The sequence below is a fragment of the Antechinus flavipes genome, chromosome 3, assembly GCF_016432865.1.
Source record: "Antechinus flavipes isolate AdamAnt ecotype Samford, QLD, Australia chromosome 3, AdamAnt_v2, whole genome shotgun sequence".
In the NCBI taxonomy this organism is placed as follows: Eukaryota; Metazoa; Chordata; class Mammalia; order Dasyuromorphia; family Dasyuridae; genus Antechinus; species Antechinus flavipes.
This window is the reverse complement of record NC_067400.1, coordinates 2,713,810-2,735,717: the sequence shown is the minus strand read 5'-3', so window position 1 is coordinate 2,735,717 and position 21,908 is coordinate 2,713,810. Positions and strand designations below refer to the sequence as shown.

The window sequence follows — 21,908 nt, the reverse complement described above, 5'->3', positions numbered from 1 at the left end:
TTCTCTTTAAAAAGCTTCACTAACAATTTAATCCTGAGGGATTCATCTTTTGGTGGGATTTATTTCTTAGATCTCACCCAGAAGGAACAATGTCAAGAAATCAAGCTAATTTTTTGCAAGCTTAAGATAAAACTTTCCTCAGAAAATTATAATGTAATCTTACAGCATAATAACTCATAGGCCTAATCTAGCCTAGCAAGTGGCTCTATCTTTTTTCATATAGGATATTTAGGTTTGTTTTACAAAAATAATTTTGAAACGCTAAACCCAAATGAAATAGAAATTTCTCAAATTATGAATATTTGAAGTCATAGATTTAAAGACTCTGACATAGTAAATTAGAGAGGAAGGATGGGTAAAATTCATCTTTCAGAGTAAAATATGACGAATCAAGTCAAGAAAATGAGTAGTCAAAGAATGAAGGAAAGACTCCTCTTTGTAAAAGCTCCATGATGAGAGAAAGTGTCCAAATGTCCACCAGAGACACTTGTTGAACTTAAGATGTCATCATCCATATAAAATGAAACAAATAAAAAGAAAGTCTACATGATTAAACATACTAAAGATGTTTCTCTCTCTCTCTCTCTTTCTCTCTCTCTCTCTCTCTCTCTCACACACACACACACACACACACACACACACTCAAATACCAACAGATCCTTCCAATATTAACTTATTAAGACAAATGTCTTTTTAAGAATCAGCATTCCAATTCAAACACACCAACTGACAGATACAACTTAGTTTCTTTTTTAAAAGTGAATTCAATTTTCAAATCACAAATTAGAGAATAAAGCAAATGTTCTTACCAGTAGCACCTGCTAGTCAGTCCTCACCAACGCTGGGGTATCAGATGCTTTCAAAGGGCAGCTGAAAATAAAGCCGAGGCCAGTGCTGCTGCTGCCTCAACTGTTTTATACAAAATCTTCCCCTCCTCCTGCCCCCAAAAAGAAAAAAAAAGTCTCCAAAGGCTTTCCCAAAACTCCTTATCAAAAGATTAAAATATCAAAGAAATTTGGCACTTCTTTATTTTCAAACAATTGAAAATGTTCACTGGATTCTCCGAAGCTGTGCCTGAAGCCACTGCCAGCTGTCCAGGACAGAGTCTATTCAAATAAGCCCAGCTCAGTTCACTGGGGTCCCAACCCGACCCAGCAAGCCTGACCCTGGATGTTATCTACATGGCAAGCAGCTTATAGGATATTATGCTTCTGACCAAACCCTTCCTAGTATTTACAGTGAAAGACTGTCGGCTATTCTATAGCCCCAGTAAAAAACAATACAAGAATGTTCATCCCAAATGGAAAGGATCCTGAATTTTGCCAAGGATGGCTCACTGAAATTGTTTCTCCCTTAATATGCAAAATACTAAATAAATGCTAACACGGGCTCCAGCCTGGGAGCTGAGCCAGCAGAATCTCACTGAAGCTCTGGTACAATCAAGTTTTTGTCAGAAAGAACTTCCAGGCTCCACCTGTGCAGAGCAGAATCTGCTCCACTTGGACTCTAACCTGGCCTGTCTGCTAGGGCTACTGTTATATCGTATTCTAAGAAAGAAAAGAAGGATTTTCATTGCTAAGAATTCTAGGCAATTTATTAAAGGAAAACAATCAGTTACAGAGAAATGAAGGTTTGGAGACAGATGGTTTTCAAAAATTACTTCACGCATATATGTGTGTGTATAAAGAGACACATACATCATGTATATTATATTTGGAGAGAGAAAGAAAAGAGAGGGAACAAGGGAAGGAGAGAGGGAAAAAGGAGAGAAGGGAGGGTGAACATCCCACCAACACAACGTTCTGGAGCACTTTCCATCTCCTAGGGAGCCAGACAGGTCTTGTACCACCCAAGAAATGGCAGGGGAACGCCCCATACAAATCTGCTCCCCCATCTCCTCCTACCGCACCTTCACATCCCTTTAAAGCATTTCATAATCCACATCAAATTCTAGGCAAAGTCGAAATTCACAAGATGAGAGCATTAGACTGGGACGAGACCTTCGGGGCCATCGGATTCCCCCCAATGCCCACTCTGCAGCTGAGTGGATCAAAGCCAAGAGAGAGTATGCTGTTAGCCACCAGGCCAAGTAGCACAGAAGGGCCTGGAAGCCCAGATCCGATCCTTTTTCCATTGCAGCCCCTAGCTCAATCCAATATTGGGGAAAACCACAAGATAAAGTCCCTCACCTGCAAACCTCATTGTGTGCACATTCTAGAGCATAGCTTCTTCAACTTTTTCTTGCAAGCCCTTTTCACCCCAAGAAATCTTTCTATGACCCCAGGTATACAGGTATATAAAATAGATAGAAAAATCCAACATTTATTGATAAGAACTCATTTCTCAATCCCCACAACCCCCATACCCTACGACCCCATACCTTGACCCACAGTTTAAGAAGATGGAGTCTAAGGGAAGGCAGAGCCAAGATGGCAGAGTAAAAGCAAGATTGTGAGGTGTATAGCTGAGATAAAAATTGTAGACAAATGGGACGACTCTGAATGTTAATAACAGCTTTCACTTATGAAAAGTCTGTATAGCACAATACACTTAAGTAAAGCAAGCTCCCTCCCGATTTGATAAAAATGGTTGGAAAAATTAGAAAGCAACGTGGCAGAAATTAGGCTTAGACCAATGCCGTATACCACACTCCACAATTCACTCTAAATGGATGTGTCTTTACTATTTAAGATCAAATTATTAAAGAGCTAATCAGACCAAATGCCACAGATTCTTAACAAACAAGCAACAAAGGTAAGTGCAAAAGACAAAATAGATAACTTTGGTTACGTGTAACTGAAAATTTTCTGTGTAGACTGCATTAATGCACCAAGGAAAAGGGAAAAAGTCAAACGGGAGGGGAGTCTGCATCAAATTTCTCGGATAAGGATTTGGTGTCCAAGATATATAAACAAGAGATATATATACAAGACAGAAAGGTAGTCAAAGGTTAGGAACAAACAATTGTCAAAAGAAGTATTAGTCTAGTTAAAGCTTAGTATAGCCCTATCAAAAAATATTTCCAACCTTAGTAGGGGAAACGAAAATCAAAAAGGAAAAAAGAAAGTGAGCTCCCAATACTGAAGATCCTTTCCATATAAAATTCTGCCTTCTAGTCCATGACATATATGGGAATGTTTGTTTAATTGGTGTTTCTGTATAACCTAAACAGCTTTTCTTTCCCAGATTTGCGTTTTCTAAATAGCTAGCTGGCAAGGCTGTGTTTCCTTCAAGGATCTATGACTTCCCATGTATGCACACACCTCCTATTGTTAGGCCTAGGGTTGCTGTCTCCATACTTGGTGGAGGGGTTATTTCACCAGTTCCTGGGAGAAAAAAAAGCATTGCTCTACTTCAAAACCTCCCCTAATCTCAGCATGAACACCCACCCCCTCTCTCTCCTCTTCTAGGTTAGTCTACAAGAAACCTTTCTCCTTTGCCAAAGACAAACCTCGGACCTGTATCCTCCTCCCAGAATCTCCTTTTCCCCCAATTTCAGTTTACCCATCCATTGGTTCTTTCCCAGATACCTACAAAGCTGTCCCTAATCTCTCCCTTCAGAACCCTTAACTGGACCATACCATAGGTCTCCTCCTTTCCTAGCTCTATACCCCAGGGTTTGCCCTCTAACCTCCCGTCTTCCATGGTGAACTCTCTCTCTGAGGTTATCAATGACCTCATTGTGGCTAAATTCTATGGCCTTTTCTCTAACTCTGATCATTATCTTTTGGGAGGTTCTATTCTGCTTGGAGTGGCCACCACTGTCCTAGCCCAGGCTCTTTCTCTACCCTCATGACTCTCCTCTGCCAGACCGTCAAGCAGCCAATTCTTTCTCATCTGTCCCCTAGTGCTCTCGTGTGCAGATGACTTCAAGGCCCACCAGCCTGTCAATAAAAAGTTATAAACAAACAAATAAATAAATAAATAAATGAAGGCCCACCAGCCCCTAACTCCCTGTGTTCTCGCTCATCCTGATCATTCCATGGACATGTTCACCTCTCTTCCCAAATGGCTTTAAGTCTGCCCTTCCAAAGGGGTCAATTATTACTCTCCTTCATACAGAGCACTCTAGCCAACCAATCCAAGAGCGAATCTTCATAGAAAACCTTCCAGATCTTTGTGTAGGTTGCCCTTGGGACTAGAATGTTGTCCCTCTGCCTCTCTTGGAAGCCCCGGCTCCCTTTCCTGATCCTTAGCTCTTAGTGTTCCCCAAACTAGGGACTTCATATTTATCTGTGAATGGAGAATGTAAGCTCCTCAAGAACAATCAGGAACTTCAGGGAAACAGAGGAAGATTGATACGAGCTAATGCAACACAGTGACAACAAACAATGTAAAAGGAAAATAAGAAACTTCTGAGTACCTGAAAACCAACAAAGATCCTAGAAGAGAGAGAAGGAAACAAACTTTCTCCCTCATTTCAGAGATGCCAGACTCTAGGACAGTCCCTGCATTGTTTAATTATGTTTCTTTGTTACAAAGGAAGATTCAAGGAGATACGAAAAATATTTGAAGAACCACAGTATAAAAGCAAAGGGCATCAATAAAACAGAATTCATTAAAAAATTTGTCTTCAGCTTTCAAGTCCCCCAAGCTGACTCCTGTTCTGTTCACATGGCATTCAGGAACTCAGAGTCACAATCACAACCAAGCGCTGGGGCCTGAGGCATCAGGAGGGTCCGTGTCTGGCAGAAGTGGGTAATCCTAGGCAGGGAAAGGCACCACAGCTATTCTGGGGTCTCCAACTTCATTTGGATGGGGAGCACTTCTGGCCAGCTTTGCATTTATTTCCACTGTAATCAACAAAGTCCCAATTTTAAAGCCTTTTAAACCCCAGAAAGTCTGTCCTCAGCAGCCTGCATTTGTGATGTCCCCAAACAGAAAACTCTCTACCGCGGCCAGAGCCATCGCTTTTCTTTTTCCATTACTCTTTGCAAACTTTAAAGTGAGAGGTAGAGGCTCTGTGGTTGCTGTTGTCATTCAATCATGTCTAAACCTTTATGATCCACTTAGGGTTTTCTCGGCAAAGATGCTGGACTGGTTTGCCATGGCTTTATCCAGCTCATTTTACAGGTGAGGAAACTGAGCCATAATAGAGCTAAATGACTGAAATAGGTCACAAATGTATTTCTGCCCCCATTTTACATACTGGAAAATTGAGATCTATGAAAAAGTAAGTAGCCAGGCCAAAGCCATCAGCTAATAAGGGTCTGACCCTGGTCTTTAAACATAAGCAAAACTTAAGCTATGGCCTGGTCAGTCCAGAAGCATTTATTTATGTAGGGTTGTGTATTGGGAATCATAAAAAAGGTAAACCTCGTCCCTGCCATCCTCACACCAGAAATAATATGGAGAACAACTTAAGGACACACATTCAGAATCAGGCAACCCTATACAAATCCCATTCAACTTCCCAAAGACAATTTCTGCCTAATGAAGGCATTTGTTGGACTCCAAACTAGAGCCTTTTAAATTTTCAGGTTAAAAACCACTGCGCACGAGCAATGCCACCAAAGCTTGCTAGCCCTTAAGAAAACATCGCTCCCAGAGAATCCCCGACTGTGTGGCTGGCACTCCCTTACCACAGCATCGAGGTCTCAAGTAGAGTCTTGTTAATGCCAGACAAAATGCCGGGCAGGGAAGAAACAGCCCTGGCGTTCACTTTCCACGGCTCTACGTGCACGCGAGCAGTGTAGATGGGAAAAGTCCAACCCAAAAAAGACCTTTAAGGAGGGACAGGGCTAGTGGACACTTTACCGCTCAGGGAGCGCGGCCCACGAGCAGAGAAGATGAGCTCCCATTGCCTTTGGGGAGCACCTTTGTCTTTGTGGCGTCAGGATGGAAACCCTCAGACAAGCCCAGAACAGGCTGGGCGCCTCTGAAGAAGCCTCCAACTTAAGCCTAGGCAGGGGCTGCTGGGGCATGTCAGAGAGAAGGTTGGTATTAAGCGGCCTTCTTCCTGTGGTTCGCCATCGGAGGGGCGTGCGTTTCTGACCCGGCTGCACTTCGGCTTCTCCCGAGATGACACAGACACTGGTACTGTCCCATCAGTCCCTCCCCGTCCCCCCAGCCAGGGGAGCAGAAGAGAGCCATTCTTCATCTCCCACCGGACTTCTCTATCACATCCAACCCACCAGTAACCTACGAGTCCCCCCACCCAATATTCTTTGTGTTTTCCCCGTTAGACTGCAAGCTCCTTGAGGCGGGGGAATGTCTTTTACACAGTAAGCACTTAAAGTTTACTGACAGATTTTTTCCTTCTATTTCAAAGCACATACAGAAGTCTACTGCGCAAACACTTCTCTGCTCCTGTTCAAAGGGAAGGTGTTTGTCCCTCTAAGGTTATTTTGTCTAGATGTCTTTCCATCTTGCATCCATTCGTTACTCACAAGCATTTATTAAGCACCCTGCAGTGGACCCAATAAAAGAGGAAAGAGACCAGGGTGTCAAGAGCTTACATTCTATTAGAAAGAACCCCAGGTAAGGAAAAGTAACGTGAAGGCCACAAATTAGTCAATGATGAAATGCCACGTGTGATTCCGTGTGGAAAGCCTCTAGTCGGGTTTCCTGTTGCAGGTCCCCTATGTCGGAACCTTTATTCCCTGTAAAGCACAGCCATTTCTTTCTTTGCCTCCTCACCTTTGCTTCCTGGGATCTCTCACACTAAACACTTGGGAAATGTTCACGACAGCTTTTAATCTACAAAACCGCCGTTACCAAGTCGCGTCTAGTCCCAAGCCCCTAACAATGAGAATGACGTAATAGAATTTCATGAATACATGGAAATTTTACAAGTCGACCAGCAAAATCTCAACAAAGCTTTAGTCAATGCCCATTTTATCACTTCCCATCTGAGGCCGTCTCTTAGAATACTTGCTTTTGTTTCTGTGTTTAGGCTTGAGGAAGACCATTGTGTCCAACAGACCCCAAACTAACATTGTATTTACATTTGTAACCTGCATTCTTGGCCAAGCAAACTTTTTGTACGCGGCCAACAATGGGATGGCAATAAAATGAGCTGCAATTAGGAAAGTTAATGAAATGAGCCTCTCAAAATGACGAGCATCATTCCAAGAGTTAGGATGACAGCTTTCCACCAGCCAGACTTTTCCTGGATGAGTTTGATCGTTCAATCTGACTATTACATGACGCCGAGATCTTATAGTCGGTCAGACTGCCACAGCTCAGAAGCTGGCCCGGCTTGTCTCGGCCGAGTGGGTCTCTGCACACGCAGGCACAAAGCCTCTCAGCCAGGACTCTGAGACAGATCGGGCACCCACGGTGTGAGAGCCTCTGGGCCAATGGGCACCTCCTGGGGAAATCCAGCAGGGAAGGCGTCTGCTGGGACACCTTCGTCCACCAGGGGGAGCGCCAGGCCAGAGCTCCATCAGGCCATCCTGACCATCCAAGTCAGGAAAGATCTAGCTAAGTTGAGGAGGTTTTCCAGGAGCCTCAAGCCTTCAAACCGCTTGCATATTCCAGGAAGCTTCCGATGGGAGGATCATAAAATTTGGGTTTGATCTCCACCTGCTGGGCTCAGTGCCAGCAGGTAACTACAACCAGAGGCAGGAGCTAGACCTGCCCTCAAGGAGCCCATGATCTAAAAGGGGGGGAGGGAGGGAACAACGACAGATAAACAAATCCGCAGAAAGCTCTGTACAGGCTTAAGTACTGACCAGAGAGAAGGCCCCAGAACTGGAGGGACCGGAGAGGCTGCTTGTAAAAGGGGGGACTGGACGAAAGCCCCGGAGGTCAGCAGTCAGAGGAGAGAGAACATTCTAGGTATGGAGGCCGTGAAATAGTCCTGAATGCATGGGAGAAGTCAGGGCAAGAAAACTGATGAAGAAGGGGGAAGTAGACTATGAAGGGCTTTGAATGCCAAACAACCTTTTGTATTTGCTCCAGGAGGCAACAGGGAGCCACTGGAGCTTATTGAGAGCAGAGGGGAGGGGGGAGTGGCAGTGTCAGGTAAGAGAAATCCTGAATATGAGTGAGAGAATGAAAAATCCAGGGTGACTATTAGGTCAGGAGCCCAGAGTACCAGAGAGATGGTGAGGGAGGGATTGAGAGAGAGGGGAGGGAGGGTTAGGGGGAGGGGGGGTTAGGGGGAAACTTACTGAGCTCTGTTTTGGACATCTGCAGTGTAAGATGCTACTGGACAGCCTGAGCTGTCTGAAAGGCAGGACAGGGAGACCTGACTGGTGATCCAGTAAGACAGAGGAAGAAGAGTGTGATCAGGAGGAGGATCCAGCAAAGGAGACAGAGAAGGAGCAGGCAGAGGGAGGAGGGACTGGCTGGATGTTACTGGACGGCAGGTGAGACTCTGGAGTCCACAAGTGCCCTTTAGAACCTTCTGGGGGAGGGAGGTGGGGAGAGAGAGAAACTCTGCAAAGCTGATTGACAACAATGACAACAAATCATAACACAATTACATTATATGGCACCTGAGCTGTGCAGAGCTAATTCCAATCAATTTTTTTTCCCCACTGTAGGATCATAAACTTTGAACTGGAAAAGGACAACTCCCTCTTGGTTCTATTTTCCAGATGAGAAAACTGGGAGCCAGGAAGGTCAAGGAAAGCCAAGCAGGGTTCACAGAGACAGAGCGGCCACAGGGTAGGGGATCGTCACCAAGCAGAACCGGCCAGGTCTCAGCCTGGCCTAGGAGAGGGCCCTCCCTAGCTGCAAGGGCAATAAAGGCGCCTCCCTCTCCCGACAGAGCCTCACCCTCTCGGGGACCTTGGACAACTCCTGCAAGACAAAGGGATTTCACTCCAGGATCTGCAAGATCCTCACCGACTCTAAATCCTAACATTTAAAATGCTGCACTTGCCCAAAATCAATGACCTAGCCCTTTAGATCTTATTTAAAGCTGATGCAAATCCCACCCAATACCAGCACTCACTCCCTAGAGGACAGGAAGGGTCCCCCTCAGGGTCTGGCCTTCCTGAGGTGACCAGTGGCATTATCCCTCATTCTCACCATGTGCCCAGATGCCCTCAAATTTAAGGTCTTTTGGATCTCTGTGCTGACATCCTTAGGCCTCTATTTGCTAGGAAAGGGCCAAAAGCCAGGAGTGGATCTATCAATGAGCACTTCTTCAGTGTCACTGCCTACCATGGACCAGAGAGCACCGCACTAGGTGCCAGTCAAACAACCACTGATCTTGAGGAACAACACCCACAAAGGCACGATCCTGGGCTCCGAGGCTGATGGGGCGCTCGAGCAGGTGATCGATCTAATGCCAAACTCGGTGACTCTGGACGGCTCATTTACCAGACTAACAACACACAACCACGGGACTCCAGAGCTGGAAGGGACCACAGAGGGCAACTGTAACTATGAAAAACAATCTTAGCTTTAGGACCTCTGATGAGCAAGAGGTAGCTGGCCTCGGGCCCCAGGCAGTTGCTCCTTTCTAGAACAGCTCGGTCCTCTTGTTTTGAAACCTACCTTCATCTGTGCGACAGTGTCCACCCACCGGTCCCAGCTCTGCCTGATGGAACTAATGCAACCTCTCTCCCTCCAGGCAGCCCTTCAAATACGTGAGGACATCTAGCACATCATCCAGGTCTTTAATCTCAGCTAAACATTCCCCATTTCTTCAAGAGACGTTCCTCCCAAGCACAGAACTACCGCCTCCCTTTGGCTCGGCTCATTCAGGCAGCTCCTAATCCACCCAAACCTACCCATCATCCCACAGCTCTCCAACATGCCCACAGAGCAGAGGAACTGGCAAAGGCATCCTCCCCATCCACTAACCTACGGCTGTTGTGGAAAAGATGAGATTAGTCTCAAAGACTCCCTCGGTCTGGCCCCCTCTCTAGCTCCTTAACTGACCCCCTGCAGATCTGGACCATCTCCAAGCACAATGCTCTCTCCCCTACATCCCGCTGGGGACTCAAATACTAGGGCGAAAATGGGGCACAGAGGTACTTAGACCCAAAGCCCTGGAGCAGGCAGCAACTAAACCAAAGATGAGGTGGTTTGGGCACTCAGCTGTCCTTTCAGCCCCCCTCATCCATCTAGAGCCTCTATGATCTCTTGAGGAGTTTACCAACAAAAACAAAAACAAAACCTCTCCCTAACTCATTGGGAAACTTTTACAGCTCCCACTGGGATTCTGCAGCTCCCCCACAGCCTGACACCCGCGACCGGATCACAGCTGTTTTTGTGACTCCACTGCTCAGAAACTTTTCCTGTTCTCTGCTGCCTCCTTGCTCAGGCTACTCGAGCTCTCAGAAGTTCACCCTATTTACTGGGGCCAGACTCACATCGGACGCTCAAGCTCAGAACTCCCAAGCTCAAACGGCTACCAGCCTCAGCCTCCCCAGGAGCTGGCAGGAAAGGCCATGATGCCCGTGACTGTGAATGGAGAAGGGACCGAGCCAGCCTTCTCCTGCGCATCACTAAACACGCCCCCCTGGAAATGCTCTCATCGTACTAACCAAAATTCTTGGAGCAGAATTTTTCGGTCGGCTGCACATCCACTTACCTATACTACCAATCCAGCCAACCTTTTCCTATTTTGTCTAAAGGACATGTTGCCTTAGGGAAGTGGAATTACACTAGCCTGCCAGCACTCCCAGCATGTCCCAATTTAGCAGCCCTTTCAGATGGCTCCTCGATCACTACAGGCAGCCCCCTACACACTCCTAGTCTCTCTCCTGAGCTCCAGTTCCATATCACCAACTGTCTTTCCAACTGGGTGTTTCCAAACCACATTAAACTTAATAGCCAGCTACTAGCTAGCATTTCTAGAGCACCTCCTCCGTGCCAGACACTGTGCTGCCCACTTCACACATATTATTTCGCTTAGCCCTGGAGAAAAGAGGAGATGCACCTCCTCCTTTCAACAGAGGCGAGGGAGCTAAGGCTGTGGAATGTTAGGGTCACTTTGACAGTTGGTTTTGCTTAACTATTTTTCTTTGTTAGAAGGCAGAGGGAGTTGGAAGGGTTGGAGATGGGGTCCCGCCAAATGACTGGGGTTTGTTTTAAAAGCCAAAAGTAGCAATAAAATGTGTTTAAATTAAATTCTGAAAGCTCAACGAGAAATAATTTATATAAGGAAAAAAAAGGAAATTGTCCAAAGAAATGCAGATGTGGCTACTATAAGCAGCTCTCTAACTCAGTTGTTTAAAAGATATAGACCCAAAAAAAGCCTGGACAATACTGAAAAGCTCTCAAGGATCTCCTCTCCCCAAAGGGGCTTATTCATTCCATTCCAAAAGCTGCAGATGGCAACTCCCTTCTGCACAACCCCAGTTCAATTGTGTCAGGTGGTCCATAAACATTTGTTAGGCACCTATAGTGTTCCTGACCCAAACGTAATTAGAAATACCAAGAAAGGGCAAAGACAGTCAAGGTCCTCAAGGAGTTAAGAGAAAAGTGGAAGTGAAGAAATGCAAACAAGCCCTTAATAGGATAAATGGGAAACAAGGGAGCCTGGGAAAGGCTTTCCTGCATACAGGGACTGAGTTGGGACAGCAATGGCAGAGCTGCATTGTCCTGGTCACCACAAGCATGAGGAACATGGGGCAGTTGGCTACAGCAGATGACAAACATCTCAAGATGTATCGGAAAAGCATTTCCAGAGTCAAAGGAGGCTGACGGGCAAGGAAGTGACAAGTTTAAGTCAGTCAGTGGCTGAATTCTTAGGGAACTACAGACCAACAAGAAAGTAAGACACAGCAACAACCACCGCCCTGATTGTGCGGGGTCCAAAGGGAAAGAGCAACATGTGTGAAAGGGGAGCGTGGATCAGCAAGGAAATACATAAGTTGTCAATGATAAACGTCTACTGTTTTACAAAGGGTAAGAGAGCACCATCAAATACTAGTTGCTACTTGTCCATTTCCCGGCAGAGGTTCTTGAGGTTCTACGGAAGGACTGTCTTTCCTGGAAAGAAGCAGGAGGCCAGTCCTTGGCTTCTAGCTATGGAAATTCATGATGGCTACAAGACCAAGGCACATTTAAATGGCCAGTGGGCAGAGGCAAGAAGGCCTCAACTCAAATCTACCAGGAGCTGTATGACCTGAGGCAAACCATGGAGTTTGCCTCAGTTTCCTCAACTGTAAAATAGGGCTCATAACAGCACTTATTTCCTACAGTTACAAGTGTTTGACACAGTAATGTTTGATAGGTGCGGGTCCCTTTCCCCTTTCCTTCCCGGATGTAAGAGAGAAGTTAGAAAAGACATGACTAAGCAACTAGGAACCAGGCAACAGAGAATACAGCCCAAGGTAACAAATGTCACAAACAAGGGAAGCAGCGCCTACAATCCCGCAGTTTAATTTGGTCTCCACCTTGTTTAACTGAACACATATTTTTAAAACACAATAAAAGTTGATAACTTCACTCTTCCTTGTTCTTTGCATAATAAAACATTTAATTCGTAATAAAAGTGTCTCTCTGAAAATCAAAGAACTTGGAGTCAAGTGCAGGCCCGATCAGGGCCCAGAAGAGCTGAAGCCAACTCTGGGCCATTTGTTAGAAAAGTCACAGAAAAACTTCAGAAGATACTAAGGAGTGAAGAAGCAAACAGAGGCTCAGGGGAAGATCAGTGAGAAAATTCAGCAGAACACCCAGAGGAAAGCTCTAAGAGGGTCACAATGGCTGCTTTCAAATACCCGAAAGGCCGCCCCATGGGAGAACCCTGAAAATAGACCACTATGGGACAGCTGGGGGCACAGTGGAGAGAGCACCAGCCCTGAAGTCAGGAAGAACCAAGTTCAAATCTGGTCTCACTCACTTAACACTTCCTAGCTGTGTGACTCTGTGTAACCAATTGCCACAACAACAACAACAAAAAGAAAATAAACCACTATGTGGGGAGATTCACTGTTCTCCCAAGGAGGAGCTCCCTGGCCAGCTAGCAGAACTCGGCCCAGGAGTGACAGCAGCCTGTCCAGACAAAGAGGCCAGATGGCCCACTCAAAGAGGGGATGAGGGAAGATGGACTGAATGGTCTCAGTTTCTCTGTCGACTCTTTTTCTCTGGTATTCTCAGAGATCTACGAACCAGAACAAAAAAGAATATAGTAGTCTGAAGCTCAGAAGAGAAGCCAGGGCTGTTGAGGCTTTAACCCAGCCCCTGGCTCAGAAAAAGTACTTAATAAATGCTTGGGGATCGACTGGAAATAATGGCTTCGAGTCACCAATCTACAAGCATTTGCTAAATGGAATGCCTACTCTGTGCCAGGCCCAGTAAGAGATCAAGTGTGGGAAACAGAAACACAATCAAAACAATCCTGGCTCTCAAAAAGCTTGCAAACATAATCTTGCTGTGGAGCTGAGATCGTGTCCAAAATTCAAAAAGATTACTATCGTATGAGGATAATCCCCAATTTCCCAATAAGTTCTCATTCAGAATTCGGAACATTTTACGAGAAGCAATGTTTCGAAAGGAGAGGTGGGTTCCCAAACTTCCCACTCAAGTTTATTTTATCTAGAATGCTGCTGAACTAGAAGTTTCATAAAGAACTGGGTTTGGGGAACAAGAAAGAGGGGAAAGCTTCCTCTCCTTTCCTAGCCACAAGGCAGACATATATAATTACCTGAAGCTGGTCTTAGTCCCCTACAAGCCTTCCCCCAAAGCCTCCCCTTCAGTAATTCTCCCTTTCATTCAACAACAAAAAAAAAGAATTCAAAAAGCACTTCACCTCACTAGAACAGTAGGCCAGTGGCTATCCCCAAAACGGCCCAACAGCTCAGCCCTAAGATCTAGATCGCTCCGAATTATCCAGGCGGGCCATCAGTTCACAAAACAGTTGCCACAGCTGTAACCAGTTTACCAATTTCACTTAGATATCTCTAAATAGCCTAGAAAAATGTCAGCTGCATCTGGCCCAAAGGTAACTAACCCTGATGGTTATCTAAATGGCAGTGCAGAAAGCGAATATCTACCACGCTTCAGGCCATGGACTTATTGCCCAATGGAATGCTGGTCATCAATTAAAGAGCAGAAACTAGTCATTTAACAAGTCAAAAAAAAAAAGTTATGCAAAATTTTCCAGGTTTATCAAATGACAAATGACCTCAGCAAAAGGCCATGAGTCTGACCTTTCAAATGGAGAGAAAGGAGGAAGGGGAGAAGTGGGAGGCTTGAGAAATCAGCTTACCAGAAGGAAAGAAGGAAAATGAGATTCCTAATTTGGGCATCGAGGAGTCTGTGAGACTCACTGGGTCTGAGTTGAAACACAACTAGGTTGAAAAAAGTAAGTCTCAGATTTTCCAGAAATACATTGGTTAAAATCTCAACAAAGTTATCACCCCTTTGGGGGTGATCTCAAAAGGCAGATCTATAAAATAAGATTATGTAGACTTTAGAGCAGAGGGTCTTCACTTGGGGTTTTAGTGTCTTCAAGAGTATTTTGATATGATTGGCTTCCTTTGCAATCCTTCATATTTTGTGCCCTTTCAAACATTCTGAGGCATCACCAAGCTGACAAAGGCCCCCGAGTCCATAGGAGATTCCCCCAGTCCATATCTGCCACCTGATCAAAATGTTGCCAGCACGCTGCCTTCTTTCCGTGCTGAGTTCAGCCCGATTTGGCTGCCTTTACTCCGCAGCTCCTGCCTTTATGGTGAGCGACACTCTTCAACCTGCACACTGGTAAGACTTGCAAACCCAACCTCACCACTACCCATGATCAAGTCCTCTTCACCGGACCCACACTTCAGGCCCGCACAAAGATCATTATACCATTGATCTTGCCATCATCCACAAGTCCACCATTCTCTCTGCCTGGAAATCCCCACCTCTATCTGCCATCCACATGAGGAGTGCCAATTCTTCAATCCCTCAGTCCTCCATTCTCTCTTCCCTTTCCCATCACCACTGCTTGGTGGACTGAGGCTGAACTCTACACTGTCCCCTTCAGTCCCCTGCTCATTATCATAGTGGTGATCTTGCCCTACCAAGCCTCAGATCACTTCCACATTTGTTCCTGCTTAAGTACTGCAGAACAAACTGAAGGAAACTGAAGGAAAATCCAAAACCAGGCTGACTGCTGAACAACTTTAAATAGGCCCTTGCTGCAAGGCAATCCCAAAATGCTATCCTTATCCAAACCTGATCATTCCTCCTCCCAGAATTCCCTCAAACTCTCCCTCTCAGCCGAGACCCTGGCCTCCTATTTTACTGCAAAAACTGAGGCCACTTGCCAAGCTAACCCTAATCTTCTTCCCTCTTTATCTTCCATCATACAGACACCTTTTGCCACAGTATCTATTCTTTCACCCCAGACTCACATGAAAAGGTCATCCTACTTCTGAACAAGAGATCCCATTGCATCAGATCTTCTCCAACAGATTGCTGCAGATGGCTGCAGACTACTTATCTTCTGTCTACAAACCTCCCTATCTCTGAAAAAAGGAGAGAAATCTCTCTATTGATCCAGTTTTCTCAGCAATCTTTGGACTAAATGAGCCTAAAGATCTCTTCTACCTTCAACACTCTATTAAGCAAAAAAAAAAGTCATCACAATAAAATCATATGGCAATAGCATGAAAGGACTTTTAAATGGAAGTAAAGACATTGCAATATGCTACACTAGAGCCTTCCCATCCCCAAACTATTAATAGGTTCTGGAACAGAAACACTATAGAAGAAGGAAGGATGGCATTCTCCCATTCCACAGCAAGAAACCAAGACTAACTGATCTGTGAGATCATTAATAATTATTTATCCATTGCTCAGAATGCAAGCACCCTCAAAGAACTTACAGTCTGAAGAGGGGACAACCCACAAAAGGAAACTGAAAAGGGAGCGGGAGGGGAAGGAGGGCATTAAGGACAACTGAAGAAAAGGATGGAGTTTCGAGCCCTCTGTAAAGGGAAGGCTTTTGGAGTTTATTGTTCTGTACTCAAACCCTCCCACCGAGAGAGGCATGTGAGGACACTGAGATGCTGCCTGAACAGCCTGGCTAGATCAATGGTCAGGTGCCGGATGGGCTTCTTCTGGAACATACAGGATGCTCCTGGGCAGAGGAGTTGATGGGAAAGAAAGTAAGCCACAAAGTGCTGAGCCCTCTGTGAAGGGCACACTGCTCCTCCTCCATCAAGAACTAAAATTTGACAGGGAAGTTCAGAAGAAAAACCAACACAAGACTAACCATTCAAAGCTTTACAAACAGCACACTCACTCTCCTCCCCACTCCCAAGCCAGACTTCCTGCTTCTTCCTGGCAGATGGGGCAGGTGACCCTGGCTTCTCAAAGGCTGTGCCAGCAGAGCAGAAGTTCCAGCACTTCTTATGGATCAAGACGGTACTGGAGCATGGTCTGTCTGTAAAGATTACTTACTGAAACTGGTCAAACACCAATCTAGCAGAGCTATAAGTCAGGTGAGCAGGGCCATTTTCTGGTGGTCATAAAAATCTACCACATGCCCTTCAATCTTGGGTTTCTCTCCTTCCTCTTCCAAACTGATTGCAAAAGGTCCAGAGAGCAACAGAATCAAAGCATTTTTAGACAGTCTATAAATATTTAATGGCTAGTAAATGGATTCCAATGACCAACAAGGTGACACTATTCAAAGTAACTGAACCACGTGAAAGTACAGACACTCAGCTTCCTTGAAAGCCTCTGTGTCACAGGCACCAGACACCTCATAAGCACTTACAAAATGCTTTTTCATTCATTGAAGAAACAGACCATCTCCCTTTTGTACTCGTGCACACAATAGGCACTTTAAGGCTTGTCTGGTGATAAACATCAATGTCAGCATTGCTATAAATGAAAAAATAAGGAAAGTTCAGTTAAATGATGAAATCACTACTTCTCAAGAAGAGGGGACAAGAGTTATCTGGGATGATTTCATTAAAATACATTTCTGTCCCCTCAACTGGAAGCAGGTGATTATTTGGTAAGACAAAGATTCATAAAATATCACAAAACTAACTATGCCCACTTATCAGTGGAGAAAAGAATTCTACCAAGAATCTTGTGAATCCCTTCAAATCAAGTCAGCATCTACCTAATAATTAGATCTTAATGTGAACTAAACATGAGAAGGATGGCATCAAGAACTGAAAACTCTGGTTCTGGATTGAGAAACTAGAGTTCCAAGTTTGTAGATGACACCTGTTTGTCTCTTCCTCCAGAAGAGAATCAGAGAAAACTATAACCACAAAATGGACAATATCTTTAGCAGGCAGGTAATAATTGCTTCCTGCAAACTTTGGAGGCGATCATTCTTGGCCCTATGTGGAGGAAAACGATGATCCAACAGAGAAAACTAAGATAGGGGAAGAACAGGATCACTCGATAGGATTTATTAAATTCCTACTGTGTGCAGGCACACTTCCAGGAGCTAAAACTGAAACAGTCACTGCCCTATTACATTCTATCAGGTGAGACAATATGAACAATACAGAGGCAGCAGACACAAAAGGACCAGATAAAAGGTAGCCCAAAGAGATAGACACTTAGAATCTGGAAGCTGGGATAGAGAAAGCCTGAAGACCTCTGACAGAAGGCTGTCTTTGAGATGAACCAAGAGGGCAGTGATACAATGTCAAGGAGGTCAAAAACTGCCAAAGGGTCCTGAAGGAAAGGGTCCCCCAGCAGGGGTGGCAGCTTGGGCTTAGAGGATCCAAGTATCCACTCAATCAAGATCTTCAGCATCAAGTACCTCTGAGAAGGGGCTCATACATATCCAAGTGGAAAAGGAGGCAGCACAATTTTTTAAGACCAGAAATCCTATCTCCTATGGTTAAGTCCTCAAAGGACAGGAACAAAGTTCTCTAAGGAAAAATGGTTTTCACAACCATTTGAAATGACTCTAAATCACTAAGAGAAGAAATATAAATCAAAATAACTAAGGCCGAACCTCACACCTTGCAAACTGGCAAAGATGGACGGACGCTCAATGTTGGCCGAACTACCCCAGGACAAATTAAATGCCCTGCTGGCAAATTGATACAACTGTGACGGAGCCACCCAGAGCTGTGCTGAAACCGTGACTCAACTGGCTGGGAGTTTAACCAGAACTCTCAGCACTAAGCCCTGAAGGCTCAAAGAAGGGTCCCATGGCCTCAACACAGCCAGCAGCACTTGGACAGGAGCAAAGTACTGGAAACAAAAGAGAGGCTCACAGTAGGCCCCAAATTACCAATAGGAAGCATTCGGTGTGGACTGAAAGAGGAAGGAGGAAAAATGGCATGCGTGTGGACTTTACCAACAGAATCAGAGTGAATGGCCAGAACGAGGCCCTGGAGAAAGCCGTATGGAGAGAAGGCTGCAGAGCCAATCACAGAGGCAGTGTCAGCTGGTTTGGCTGAAATGCTTTTTCTTTTTAAAAGTTTGTTGGGAAGACCACTGTTTAAAAATGAATTCGATATAAAAAAGCACATCCATAAAACATTTTTATTTAAATCTCTTCAAGGGTAAAGGGCCTAATGAAAAAAAATGCTTCTAAGTCATTCCTGAAGCTCTTCCCATCCATCCCACAGCATCCACTCACAACTTACAACCTTTTAGGTTTAAAAAAAAAAAAAAAGAGTCGAGTCCACATGCTTCTTCCCTCTAAAGGTTAGAATCTTTACGTAGAATTTGGAGAAATACAAAAGGCTCTCATCAATCGGCTTCTCTATTCGTTAGTCCCAGTCTCTCTCTCCAATACTGGCAGGTCATTCAACACAATCTTGAAAATTTAAGACAAGGGAATTTAAACAGGCAAGAAAACAAACAATGTCCCCAGGTTGTGCTGAGCAATCCTTGAAATGGAGTTAAACACCCCGTGAAGACCGTGGCTCCAGTTCCCTTTCCGGCTTTTACCTGTCTCTACCTACCCCTGATGCAATAACCCCTTCCCTCCTCAGCCAGGCCCAAGTGCCGGAGGAGCCGGGGAAATGCCCCTGCCCCAGGCCCCGGCTCCTTTTCTCCAGCCTTTCCTCTCCCAAGCCGCCCTTCGCTCCCTCGCAGGATTGCCCCACAACTGCTCCGATTTGACAGAATCAAGGAGCTCGCCCTGCCTCGGTATTTCGCCCACAGCCACACCTCAATTTCAACAAATGAACATTTCCCCAAAGCCAGGCGGTTTTCCTCCGATGTTGATGCACTGCCCTCCCACACCCCCTCTCGGGCGCGCCGGTGCGGACCCCCTCCGCGCAGCAAGTCCGGGGCTCCTTCCCACGGCGCCAGCCCCGGAGAAGTCGGGGGGGCCAGGTATAAAGTCAACCTCATTTCAATAATGAGTCAAAGTTTCCTCCCTCCCCCGGCTCGGAGCTCCTCTGCCTGGGCTAAAAGCAGGGTCGCTGGTGACAAGGGGATGATGGCGCGAGTCGGGGGACTCGGGATTAAGGCTGGAGGGCGGCAGCCCCCGGGTGGGGGAAGAAGGGACCTCGCTTCATCACGTGACCCGGAGGCCACAGTGCGGGACCAGGGGCTCCCCCCGGTCCCGACCCCCCCCCGCCCCAGGTCAGGCTGAGAGCGGGCCCTTTTCGGGACGCCCTTTTTCACTGGGCAGCCCACGTGGGGCTCAGGAGGCCCCCGGGCCAGGGGCTCCCGAGGAGCGGAGGGACTCAGGACCTAGGAGAGCTCGGCTTCGGGGACGTGGGGAGCGACCTGCTCCGGTGGAAGGGGCCCCAGCGCTCAGACCCCGGCCCAGGCAGAGCCCTTGGCGGCCCCAGGGTCAAAGTCGACCCTGGCCCGGGGCGGAGCCGCTCCTGAGGCCGGTCCGAGACGGAGCGCCCCCACGCGTGTCCGGGGCATACACGCGCCCTCACGGCCTCCGGCCCGCTGTCCCCGGAGGAGAAGGGATCCAGCGCCCCCGACCTTCCTCACTCACCGGCCTCCTCCTCCTCCTCCTCTTCCTCCTCCTCCTCCTCTCCCTCCTCGTCGTCCTCCTCGTCCTCCTCCCCCTCGTCGTCTCCCGCCGCCGCGCTCAGCTCAGCGCCATGGCCCGGGCCCGCCGCCCCGCCGCCCCCGGGGCCCTGGGCGGGCTCGCTGGGCCGGGGGCTCCCGGGGCCGCGCGGGGGCCGCGGGGGCGCGCGCTCCGTCCCTCAGGGCCTCCGGCCGGCCGTCGGGGCGTCGGTCAGTCGGCTCACGACGCAGGAGCGGCCCGCAGCGGGCCCGGCCCGGCCCGGCAGGAGAGGGCGGCGGCGGCTGGGCCGGGGGCGCAGGCGACGCGGGGTCCGGGGGGAGCGGCTCACGCGGCGCGGCGGCGGCGGCGGCGGCGGCGGCAACGAGGGCGCGAGCGCGAGCTCGGGACTCCCGCGCCGGAAGTGAGGTCACGTGATTGACTCATCCCGAGCCCCCGAGGGCAAAGCGCGGGGGCGGGAGCGGAAACGGCAGGCGCTGGAGGGGCGGGACCTAAGCCTGGAGCTACGCCCCCTAGTGGTCCCGCCCCTCCGGCTCCTCGGCGCGCGCGCGGGCGGGCCGGGAGCGAGCTGGCGGCCCAGGGAGGGACGGAGGGATGCAGGGAAAAGTGGCGCGCGCGCGCGCAGCAAGGGGTCAGATCGGGCCGGCCGGGGGCGGGCATGCGCACTGGGCCGACCTGGCGCCTTCCCCGAGTCGCGCAGATCCCGCGGTCGCCTCGGAGTTGGAAGGGCGCAGACCGCTGTGAAGTGCCTGCTGTGTGCCCGGTCCCGCTGCTAAGCGCAGAGGACACCAGAAAACGCAAAAGATGGAGGTCCTGCCCCCTTGGTGCTTACGAGGAGCGTACGCTCTAAGCCAAGAGCCATCGTGTGTTTAGTGCCTGCTGTATGCCTTGGGGAGACAGCCCCTTCAGTTTACAGGCTAAGCCAGTTGTCAGCATATGTTAAGTACCAAGTGTATGCCTTGGGGAGATAACCCCTGGCTTCCAGAAGCTTACACTCTAAGCCAGGAGCCAGAATCTGTTAAGTGCCTGCTGTATGCCTTGGGGAGACAGCCCCTTCAGTTTACAGCCTAAGCCAGTTGTCAGCATATGTTAAGTACCAAGTGTATGCCTTGGGGAGATAACCCCTGGCTTTCAGAAACTCACATTCTAAGCCAGGAGCCAGAATCTGTTAAGTGCCTGCTGTATGCTATGGGGAGACAAACTCTGCCCCTTTCAGCTTACACTCTAGGCCAATTGTCAGCACGTGTTAAGCACCAGCTGTATGCCAAGGGGAGACAGCCCCTGGCTTCCAGAAACTCACATTCTAAGCCAACAGCAAATAAAAGATTGAAACCCTGCTGTGGACAGGATGACTAAGGGGGAGATCATGCAGGGAGGAAGGTCTCTCGGAGGTGGAGGCGGGGGAGGGCTGGCCGGGGAGGTTCGCAATGGCTGGGCAGAGGGGAAGTCCAGGCCGGGGCTAGTTAAAAGGGCAGCCTGGCCAATGGCCGGAGTCAGGATTCAGTTCAGGTTCAGAGGCTCTGGGTCCCCGTGGGGGCCACCCCATTGGGCCCGTGTGGGGAGATCTCAGCAGTGGGTCCTCGGCTGCTCCGTGCGCTGTGGCCCCAACAGTGGGGAGAACAGCGACCATGTGACAGCTGGACTCCCCGCAGGGCTTCCTGGCCGGGGCTAGTCCCAGAAAGCACCTGCAATCATGCTGCGGTTTTGCACAGGCTGAGCGCAGAGGATTGTTGTCGTGCCAGCCAGCGAGCTTGCTGAGGCAGCTCCGGCAAACGGGGTGTTTCCCAACAGCCTGACGCTAGGAGAGGCGAGCTTGATCCCCACCTGGGGCCTCTCTCTCCATCCCTCCTCTGTTAAAGAACGGGCCGGAGCCGACACCTCGGGAGCCTTCTGCCCACAGCCCGCGGGCCCAGGCGTCTGCACCGGGTTGCTGAGTTCATTGTAAGAAGGGAAGTCTTGGGGAAACTTGCAAAAGAGGAAGCTCTGGGGAGCCCCGGTGCCGGCGCCCGCGCACGCCCCGGACGCGGACACAACGTGGGCACCCGCTTTGAGGAACTGACTGTGCTCCGGCGATCCAGAAACCGTG

The 21,908-nt window shown here is 48.1% G+C and overlaps 1 protein-coding gene across 2 annotated transcripts in view; it reads right to left on the bottom strand.

Annotated features, from left to right (window-relative positions):
• ATP13A3 (ATPase 13A3) overlaps positions 1 to 19,853 on the bottom strand; it is a 64,028-nt gene extending 44,175 nt beyond the window's left edge. For both annotated transcript variants that reach the window (XM_051991596.1, XM_051991598.1), the window contains exon 1: positions 19,790 to 19,853. The gene's annotated coding sequence lies outside the window, so the exon portion shown is untranslated. The remainder of the gene's footprint in view (positions 1 to 19,789) is intronic.
• Positions 19,854 to 21,908: the final 2,055 nt, after the last annotated feature.